The sequence below is a fragment of the Alligator sinensis genome, unplaced genomic scaffold, assembly GCF_000455745.1.
Source record: "Alligator sinensis unplaced genomic scaffold, ASM45574v1 scaffold545_1, whole genome shotgun sequence".
Classification (NCBI taxonomy): domain Eukaryota; kingdom Metazoa; phylum Chordata; order Crocodylia; family Alligatoridae; genus Alligator; species Alligator sinensis.
The window spans coordinates 1,664,291-1,675,087 of record NW_005842209.1 but is presented as its reverse complement, the minus strand read 5'-3'; the positions used below and the strand labels follow the sequence as shown (position 1 = coordinate 1,675,087).

General features: G+C 37.8%; 1 long non-coding RNA gene across 5 annotated transcripts in view; it reads left to right on the top strand.

The window, feature by feature from the left end:
* Positions 1-973: 973 nt before the first annotated feature.
* The window catches only part of LOC112550799, a 28,259-nt gene continuing 18,435 nt past the window's right edge, over positions 974-10,797 (top strand). The window contains exons 1-3 of one of the 5 annotated variants that reach the window (XR_003094807.1): positions 974-3,927; positions 7,027-7,169; positions 10,470-10,565. This is a non-coding gene — a long non-coding RNA (uncharacterized LOC112550799). The remainder of the gene's footprint in view (positions 3,928-7,026; positions 7,170-10,469; positions 10,566-10,797) is intronic. The other 4 variants (XR_003094803.1, XR_003094806.1, XR_003094804.1 and 1 more) reach the window with 4 other exon arrangements.

The window sequence follows — 10,797 nt, the reverse complement described above, 5'->3', positions numbered from 1 at the left end:
GGGAGAGTGGGGGAGCTAGTGGGTTCGTGGGGGGATTTGGTAGGTCTGTAGGGGAGTTTGGTGGGTCCATGGTGTGCATTGTCTGTCTGGAGGTAGAAAGGTTGGGGGGCTAAAACTAGGCAGGGTTGGCGGGTAGGAAGAGCATAGCCCTAGGGCTGGGGTGAGCGGCTGGGCTCTCTCAGCCCTGAGACTGCATTCTGAATGCAGTTCTGACATTTGATAGAATGGGTTAACCAATTCCTGATCTAAATTAGTTTATCTACTCAGGTGAACTAACTTACATTGGGCCTGCCATTTTTGGCCTGATTTAAACCTCCCCAAATGCCTGAACAAATGGGCATTTAGATTGACCTAACCCTAGTTAGGTCGATTTAAATGTAACATCTGTCTAGACCGTTTCGTGTGATCCTATAATATCCTTATCTCTACTGTTGAAATTGCTTACACAGACAAGTGATATTAGAGAAATTCCAAGTTTTCTTGTATTTGTTGTTAATACTGCTGAATATCTAGCAACAACAAGGATAGAAAGTGCTACATGATCAGCCAGCAACTCTCTAACCACTAGCAAGTGGTCTGCGGGCCATCAGGTGGCTCAGCGATCAGAGACTGGGAACCACTACTTCATTTCACACTGTATCTAGGCGCTTGTTCCTCAAGGCCACATCACTTCATTCTAGACTCAGAGCAATGTTAACTAATCCTTTATTAAACAATTCTCCAAGCACAACTAAAGCATTTGAGTTGTTAACATATATAATAAGTTATATTTAAGAAGGTTTCAAAGCAGCACATTGTATTTTGTAGTAAAGTCGTAAAAATATGCTAACATGGTAATATCTAATGAGGGAAATGTTGCATGCAGATGTCTGTTTGCCTATTATCCCATAAAATGACTGTATATTTTTATTTATATGAGTAACATTAGACACAAACATGTTACCAAAAATGCATTCGTTTAGGAAAATGTATAAACACAACATGAGTCTAATATAAAAACTGTTTTAGAACAGGATTTTAGGGTTTATAAAATGGATAGAGATTTTAAAAAATAATTGTCTGCAAATACATTTTTTTTTTACTTGTAATGAGACAGAAATATAGGTTCTCAGCCGTTATATTATTTCTGATATAGCAGAGAAGTGAAATTTGTGTATAATGCTATATATATCTTTTCTAAGATGCAAAGGAGTATAATTTTATTTTTGTTGTATGTGAAGGCTCTGTCTAGGCACATTGGCCACCAATTTCATTTTTTTTGCAGAGCATGGATTGTAAAGTCACATATCCTTAAGTTAATGTAAAGGGCATAAGAAAGAAAAGAGAGAGCATAATTTTTGTTGTTGCTGTTGTCATTTGAAATTTCCATAGTGTCTGTGCACATTGGGCACCATTTCATTTTTATTGTGCTGCACTGATAGCAATGTCACATATCATTAAGTTAACACCGAGTAAGTAAAAAAGAAAAACAGAATTTTTTGCTGCTATTACTGTTCTTTGAAATTTTTCTACTCTGTACATATTTTTGTAGGAAGGAAGAAGTACCAGCAATTTTAATATATAGCTAAAAAGAAGCTCTATTGTTTTTTGGGGTTTGTTTTTTTTTTTTTGCACTGCTCTGTGATGCAGTGGTTAGAAACATAATGCTATTAATATATCCTATCCCTGCGATGAAGATTTTGTGATGTGCTATTCTTCCATTTTTTGAAAAATATCCCACTCCCGTATTTCTTAACCCCAGCACAATTTATTAAAATGCTACCTTATCTGCCTTAATACAGTTCCTGTGTCCACCGTTCAATGAGTCCTTTATGTCCTGAAGGGGAGGCATAACCAAGGCTTTGGGGAACAGTGGGTTCATAAGTCATAGAAATCATAGAGAAATAGTGCTGAAAGGGACTTCCAGAGGTCATTCAGTCCAACCCCCTGCCTGAGGCAGGATCATCCCTATCCAAACCATCTCATACAAGCTATAATCTAAAGTTTTTGTAAAACTGTCATCAACCCTGACAAAACACAAGACATAATGCCCTAACCTACCACAGGTTAAGGAGTTAATGTCCTGCTTCTAAAAAAGGTTGTTAACATATGCTCAAGAGATCCCAGGTAGAGAGCCATGCCCCCCACTACAGAGGAAGGCTAAAACCCTCACAGTCCATGCTAATCTGACCATGGGGTAAATTTCCTTCCTGACCCCAAATATAACAATCAGTCTGACCCTGAGTAGAAGGGCAAGACCTTCTAGTTGGGAATCTGCAGCCTTGGTGCTGGCAGGATTATATAGATTAGTTTTAAACTCTGATACACAGACACAACTGCTATTAAGGTGTAGTATGGTGAATACATTGCATTTTATTGTCTTTATTTCTGAGGGAAGAATTGTACTGTTTATCTATTCTAATCTTGATCATTTGGGACTAAGATTTAGGCTCTACATTGGGACTCTACAACTGAAATCCTTGATGTTGGTCATATAACCTACTGTCCATTTTAGAGGAGTTATCTCTAGAAAGGCAGAAGATCAGCAGGCCAACTCCTATAAATCAAACTTCATGCTTATTTCTGCAATCAATAGTTACAGATTCTAGGCTAGATTCTCTGGTGCATTCCTGTCCTTTTCTGTTGCTCTTCTAGTATAAATGTGTAAGTGGCCTGTGAAGCAGTTTGATGGTCACAGCTGGTGCAGAGCTGGCATTCTTAGCTTCTTTGGCATCCTCCTCCTTCTGACTCAGGCGCAGAATACAGATCTGGGCCAAGTGTGTTGGAAGACATGTTTGGAGCATATTATGCCCCAGACCACTGCTAGTTGAAATAGGTTAGAGAGATGAGTGAGGCCCTATGTGGAATGAGTGAGGATCTGGTCTGAGAATCAGGGAGCCATATAACATCCACCCTCTGGTCCACCAAGAAGAGCTTTGGTGCTGCAGATAATCTAGACCACTATATATTAGTGGAGTCTTAATGAAACAGACATGCCCATGATACAGTGGCTTAGGGCCTAACTTTCGTGTATAGTAGAGGTCATTTCGCCATGTCAGAAATGGTGAACACAACAGGCTACATCACAATACAGGCTACAAAATAGGCTACATCACAATAAGGAACTCGAATACCCAGATAAGTTCAGACTAGCTACCATGCATGTTTTTATATATTTTCCTTTGTTGGAAAGCCTCCTCTTCTCCCCCCCACTACTATGGTTACTTATATACAACACCCAAGCTGAACCTCCAGAACATCCACAGTGAAAGAGGAATCATAAAAGACATTCATGGGGCCAACCATTACATCGGAAAAGAATACACCAGTTTCTCTACTGCTGGTGTTCTTTGGATTGTGTCTAGGAAATGGACATTTCACTATGAGCAGCCCAGCCAAAGTGTTGGTTGCTAACTTGAGAAAGGCCAGTAATATTATGTAACATTGCTAATTCTGATGCTGGTCTCCTGTTTCTCTGGACAAGACTTGAACCAGAGATAACAGCAGTGAAAGATTTTATAGTGGGTGTTGGAAAGGATAGGATACTGCAGCAGTTTCTGAAGAAATGCTGTAACGGGAGTATACTGCTGAGTTCTCCATCTGAAAAGGAAACCCAGAATCCCCATTCTTAGGAACCAGCAAGAAAAAAAAAAGAAGCATGAGAGGAGTTTGCCATATATCTGATTTGTATGAACCTTGTTGTAGCTTATTTTTAAAATTCTCTATATGTTTTTAGGTTTATATACAGTAGAATCTGGATCATACGTATCACTGCTTAGTTCACAGTGGGTTGCTGAATAAAGGACACTGTTCAGATGTTTGCCGTGGCTTTTACTTCAAAGGACAACACTTCTCCAATCAACTAGAGCTCATCAGCAATCCCAAAGAGCTGTTTGTTGCTGTCCTATATCCTCCCGGCTGGTTCACAATTCCTCCTCTTCACAGGAGGTAAGGAATCTAAACCTGCAAAGAACTGAATTTTATAGTATCTTCCTCTCAGCTCTTTTGTATTACACTGGCTTGGGCCCAAGCATTTCCAGTTAGACTTTATACTGGAAATAAGCTCAATGGACATCATTCTTTTATGCTGTGCACCCTGTGCAGTCATTTATCCCAGAGCAAAGTGGGTAAAACATTCCTATTCTGTTATGGTGGTATTTCACACTGACATTGTATTGGATTACATGACAGCACAAGAAAGCAGTAGAGAACTGGGGTCTAACTTGGAGTATATTTTAATACAATTTTTCATGTGTCTGGTTTTAGAAGGCCTTTCAAAATATCACCAGACCGTTTCCTGAATTTTAGTGCTAGTAGTCATCACAAAGACTGACATTAGATGGATTTTACAGTGGAAAGCTTTAATGGATAGGTTTTCTGAATATGGCAAATCGATCGCCAAAATAAATTTCTAACCATCTACTTTTAGTAGCATTAGATGATGTCATACCCATGATGCTCTGGGAAATATGGAAGAGGCAAGGATTTTTGTGAACATTATCTTTTATTGGACGAACTGCATAGATTGGGAGAGATTTAGACATGTTTCTGGGCACAAATTACCCTTCCTCAAGTCTGAAAAGGCACAAAAACTACCCGAAAGCTATACAAAAACTACACAGTGGAATGAACAACCACAGGAAAAAGATTAAGGACAGAGACACATGAATATAGATAGAATACTTTTCACAGAACAACTGTTCCCTTTACGATCTCACAATTCTCATGCTTAAGGGGAAGTTACAAGACATCTTCAGAAGAGGGTCCTGGGAACAAAAATTCATAAGCTCCTGTATACTAAAAACCAGAGACTCTTGTCTGTTAGCTACTCCTGATAATAACTCTTTTTTCCTACTTCACACTCCTTCTCTATTCATCCAGACAGACTGTTTTGGGATTTTTTTTTAACCTATGGAAATTTCACCCAGGCCAGTGGTCTATCTGCTACTTAGCTCATACTGTCTGCCTTTTTCTCACACCTGAGGAACTGTTCTTTGTGCCTAAATGTTTGTCTAAATCTCTACCAGCTATGCAGTTGGTCCAATAAGAGATGTTAACCACAAAATCCCTGCTTCTAACAACCCACTTGCAATTATTTTAGAATCTACTGTCAATTGAACTTAATACACTAAAGTAAACCGAGTTAAATAAGCAGGGCTCAAGCTGGTCCACTATTTGTAAAGTCTCTAATTTATTTGTTCTATCATAACCAAGTACAATTGAAAGTACTGGCTCTTTCTGAAGTTGAAACTTCTATTTAAGAACTGGTCCTAGGATTCTTCAGAAAGCCATAGTTGCTGAGGTACAAGCAGCCTATTCCACAGTGTTGTAACCAAGAACTTGCTTTATACATGGGATGGGATTGGGCATATGGAAAACCATGTCCCAAAAAAACAGTAGCAAGTTGACAAGGACCAACCCAATGTGAAGCAAAATGTAGAGCAATTACTGTGCTGTTGATATGAAAAGATAATACTGTTTGTTTCCCTTGGTTTTTGCTGGGTGATACATTAGAAAACATGAGTCAAATGATGCGCTCCTTTCTCACCCATTCTTCAGGAAAAGCTGTATTAACAGAACTCCTGCCTGAGTAGGGCCCTTACATAGTGAGCTAATTTTCACCCTTTCATGAAAAGAAGTCATTATAATTTTTTCAGCAAATTAACCCTACGTGTATTAAAAACTATTAAGTCTGGTAATCTTTCTTGTAAATTTGTATTTAAAACCTATTATGAGATTAAACCAGTAAATTATCTGTAGTTCTAGAAAATGTCTTCAAACTTCAGTTATAAAGAAATGTATTAAAGCAAACATTCAGATTTAATTGATGATGGCATCATATAATGTCTAATGTGGAGCAGAAAGCTCAGAACAAATCTATTAGCATCCAACCAAATCCTGAAGTCCTTACTCAGCTTTGGCAGTCATTTCAGTGGATACTGATGTGAATAAGAATTGAGTTGAAACTGAATTCATAACCTGAAGGTTTGATTTGATAGTATTAGTTTGTTGCTGATTATTTATATTGGTATTACAACTGAATAGCTTATTTAATTGCTACAATCTGTTCTATTATGCATGGTTACTGTGAGAGAACTGAATTTATCAGTTAGTTAAAACTATTTGCCTTTACTTGGTGAAATAATGGCAATGCATTTACATTGGATTGCTTATTGTCACAGTTTACTTTGTGTAACTAACTCAAGTGTAATGAATCATCTCTGATTTTTTGGAGAAAAATAGAAATACTAAAATAAAAACTATTTAAAACAGCAGGTTTAAATGTATGATAATTAATAACTAATTAAAAATAAATTGCATTTCTTTGTGACAAGTATGATGAATCATCCCAGAAATTTTGGAGAAAAATGGAAACACTCAAATAAAAGTCTGTTTAAATATATTACAATAATTAATAACCAATTAAAAATAAATTGCATTTCTTAGTGACATTTTAATACATGTAATAGAAAAAAAATTACAATAATTAACCAAAATGTGGCCAATTCACATACCTCAAGGAAAAGCTGACCTGGACAAAAATCAGATGGTCATAACAGTGGTTCCTTCCAAGTCCGTCTAAAAATGTGAAATCAGTTTTAAGCATAGCTTCTGAAAAATAAAAACTGAAACATCCTTGAACCTGTCTTAAAGGAGTCAGAGATGTCCTTTGACTGCTATTTAAGGAAAAAAAGTTGTAAAGAATCAGGACTTTAACTTGTTGGTCTATTTGCTGAAGAAGATAATCTTCCAGGACATTCAAAACAGTTCTATTTTTAATTACGAATACTTAAATACATTTGCATTTTACTGATAAAACACATTAGATGTGACCAGTTTACAGAGAACTTGCAGGGTTTTTTTCCCTGGGCTGTGCTGCTTTGTAGCTGAAAGGGAAATGATCATCTCCTTGCCTGTCAGAGTGTACCATTTCATGGGTACCATTTAGTTTGATCCCTATGCTGTACATATCAGTTGAATTAATGTACTGTGTTTCAGTGACTCTGCATGTTGGCCCACACTTGCTGTGCTCTCTCTATCTGGCAGATTCAGCCAAGAGATAGACCAGGAAGGTAAAGTACAAAGCCCACTGGATACTGTCCCTTTCTCACCAAATGGGCTTTCCAGCCAGTGATGGAGAAGGATTGCTTCTAACACAAGAATCAGGAAAGGGCAAGACTGATTGCAAGGTAATTTTTTCTTGTAAATAAGATGCAGTCCATAGGTCAAACTGTATGACCTATGTCCTGCATGCTCCTCCCTAGTTAAGAAGAAAAGCCAAGTGACCACAACCATTGAGGAACTACAGAGTGTATGTGGCAAGGAGCTCATAGCTTGAGCTCTTCTCAGAGATGAATATCTACCTTGCTCTGCAGAGGGAGATTTTTAAAAAAAATCATGTTTCAGGCACATATAGTAGTTTCAACTTTCTGCTGAGGACTTTGGGTGGAATGTGACCTTTCAGGCAGATAATAGTTACATTAAGGTAGATGTTTAACACTCAAAAATAAGGACATGAGAATTATAAGTAAATGCTTGGGCTAACAGACATCTGTGGTAAAAAAAAAAAAAAAAATGAAAGAGCACATAACTGCTTCACACAACTGGAAGTTTAGTACCTTACCCAATGAATCAGAGTTGAGTTTAAATTAATAGACAAAAAATTCTCTGGGTTCAATCTTTCAGTCTCTTCATGGGGAAAATCTCCAAAGGAATTAGTTTTGCTTGAAGGAAGGAAAATAAGGGGCAAATGCAGGCATGTGCATTTGCTGCAGCATATTTCTGCTGCTCCTTTGTGCCTCAGGGCACACCTTTGCATGCACGCTTTGGCATATGCCAAATTGTCCCTGGTGGAGTAAGGGAGAATGGAGCCAGCATCTGTGCTAGCCCTGGCAGCCTTACCTGAGGTCCTGGGGGGCTCATGGGGCAGCAGTGGCACCAATTTTGGCTGTACAGGGTCCGGCCGGCAGCCTGAGTGGCTTTGGATGGCCAGGCTCTGTTTCTGGTGGCACACGATGCTGCCACATGTGTCTCGTCACTGTTTTTTGCAGCATTTTGTTTGACACCAGGTTCTCCAGATATTTTACAGCTATCCGAGAAGTAATCACATCAATAAAGGATTTGCTAAAAATATTTGGAAACTAGCACATCATTTTGCATGACTTTAATTGTTACGTATTCTATCAGCATACATTCAATGTGCGCATGTGTGTATGCATGCGCGCGCGCGCACACACACACACACACACACATATATGTATAATTTTTGTGAATGGGTAGGGTTTGCTACTTACCTGCACCTGGGTCTTCTAACGCACTACATACACACCACAGGGAAAAATGTTGGAAATGTGACTGACTTGCCCAGCCACATTTTGCTTACATCAGGGATGAAGAAAAAAAGCTATGAAGGAATGCTGAGAACAGCAATCATTGGTACAATTTTCTGATATGGAATATCTTATCTGGAGAGACAACAAATGCAATTTTTATTTACAAAGAGTTTCTTTTGATTTTTTGCTTTTGTGCATACATGTGCTTCCCAAATAATTCCAAAATATTAACTCATGGAGTTATAGGAAGAAGGGGGTGTTCTTTCTCTTGCTTTGTACATGGTTCAGGATAGATTCATTAAAAAGTGAAAAAGACATTAAAAAGCTAGACACAACACTGAAGCTCAAGACAGAATGTCATCTTGGCTTTCTGACCTTCCCCTGAATTTCCTCTATTGTGGGTTTAAGTCACTCTGATATTACTTGAACATAGTCTGATTGCTGAGACTGTTTTATTTTTCTTAATCATTGTCTGAATATCCTTGTAAAGTGGGAAGTGTGAATAGAAAGTAATTTAAAAATTGAAAGGGATCATTCAGTTAATATTTTTTGTTTATTACAGAAAATGGACCTCATTCTGCCTTTTGAAATTGTATGATGATGATTTACATTTTATATTTTAAAAAGCAAATAATTCTCTGCCCTGAATTAGTAAGCACCTGTCTTTGGGTATCAATCCTGTTAGTGAGAATGGTAAGATACTTTTTTTTTTTTAGTTTGATAAGAGGAACACCTACAATGACCAGCTATGAGGTATTAATATAATATCATCTGGGGCCTGAAGTATTTTCTGAAGTACTGGCTTCACTGTTTTTTACCCTCTTATAACTGGAAGCTTATTAAACAAGGATTCCCTTTAAAAAATATTTTAAAGTCAGTTATGGGAAAAAAACTCATTTGATTTCATAAAAAAAATAACAATGACTAAATAAAAAAAATGGGAAAGACTTAATACTTCTAGTAAAAATGTTAGTGCCACCATGTTTTTAATGGGGAACTGAGGAAAGAGTCCATTACACCAGGAAGGAAAGTCACTAGTTACAAGATGATTGAAAAGAAAAACTCTTTTGGACTACATTACTGGTTAAAATGTGGTTTGGAATGAAGGTAGCTTTTGGTTAAAATGCCTTAGATGAGGTAAAAATTGAGTGGTATATTGCTCTGTGGTGATCAAGCCCTTCACAGCACTATTTAATTAAATTTTTTGTACAGAAAGATGGAATGGTGGCAATACAGTTTATTTCTTTTCATAAACAGTGAAAAAGCATGGTAGATACTTAAGATAAAAGAATACAGTGGAGTTGAAAAAAACCTAGGTTAAGGGTTATAATCAGGATACTTAATATTATTACAACAGCTATATAACTGATTTGTTTTCAATCACTTCATCTCACAGCTCTCTGCCAATGTTCAGATCTTAAGCTAAATAAAAGAGAAACATTAAGGCTAAGTCAACCATAACTGTATGTCACTGCATGTCTTCCCTTGAGCACTTGGAAATAATCTTATTTCAGCTTTATTTAATTTGTTTTAGCCTATGTTTAAGTTGAGAAGGTAGCAGCAAATTTTTGCAGCTATATCACAGCAGATGAGCTCTTGGAGCTGACGATACCAGTAGACAGAAGAAAACAGCAAACTTATGAATGTCTCGTATGCCCCAGCCAGGTGGCTTTTCACCCTGCTCAGTGCACTGGTCAAATTGGAAAGTGTACTGCAAGGCTATGTTTCAAGGGGATTGAACAGAAAACAATTGTCTAATGGTAAAGTCTGTGAGTCACTGCCTGGGTGCAGATTGTCTGCTGGGATTTTCTGCTGAGATTTTTGTGAGAAAAATGCTGGGCCATAGCCATGACTCATAATATTGGGAAGCCAGTGAGGTCAGGGTGAGGGATAAGCCTGTCATGACAAGTGGTTTAAAGAGTTCATACAATTACAAAGAAATCAAATAGGCATATGCATTCCTTACTTCTGATTTGATGGTGCCTTATTATTGAACCTACACAGATGACTCCTGTATTTGACATTGTGGAATTAGGTGCTTGAGAAATACCTTCATTACATAGACTATGGTTGATTATAGGAGCTGAAAGTAAGTGCTCCATTGGGTAACAGTGATGCTAGTGCTACAGAATTAGTTTTGCTGTCATTACTCTGTAGGGTAATTTGGTGACAACAAACAACAAGAAATGAAGATTGCATAACTATGTGGAGCAGGGTCATCAGGAGGCAGAAGAAAATCACAGAAACATCTAGGTAGCTATCTGTCAGTAGCTTTTCTATTTGATATAGTTTGTTGCTGTCTCACCTTATCAGGCTGGAATCAGGAACAGGGAATGTCCTTTTGCCAGTCAGATCCTCTTCTTCAGATACCAGTAGCATCTCTCAGTTGATGAGCTACTTTGCGAGCTTCTGGGTTCAACCGGCAGAACCTGGCCTATTGACTCCCAACAGTGTAAACTTCATTGTCAGGAAATAGGTAGGGAAA